Below are 226 nucleotides of genomic sequence, written 5' to 3' on the forward strand. Positions count from 1 at the left end.
GGCTGGCCTCGAACTCAAAAATCCACCTGCCTCTGCCTCCCAAGTGCTGGGATTATGGGCGTGGCCAGGGTACTGGCTCTTTTAAGTGTGATACCAAGGTGGGCAGAGCCCAAGATGACCGGAAGGCTAATGCAAGTGGGACAGCGAGTTGCCTAGGGAAGAGCAGAACAGTGGAACAGCGGTAGCTTAGGAGACCTTGGTGCAGGGTCAACATAGTAGGTCAAGT

The sequence above is a fragment of the Mastomys coucha genome, unplaced genomic scaffold, assembly GCF_008632895.1.
Source record: "Mastomys coucha isolate ucsf_1 unplaced genomic scaffold, UCSF_Mcou_1 pScaffold11, whole genome shotgun sequence".
In the NCBI taxonomy this organism is placed as follows: domain Eukaryota; kingdom Metazoa; phylum Chordata; class Mammalia; order Rodentia; family Muridae; genus Mastomys; species Mastomys coucha.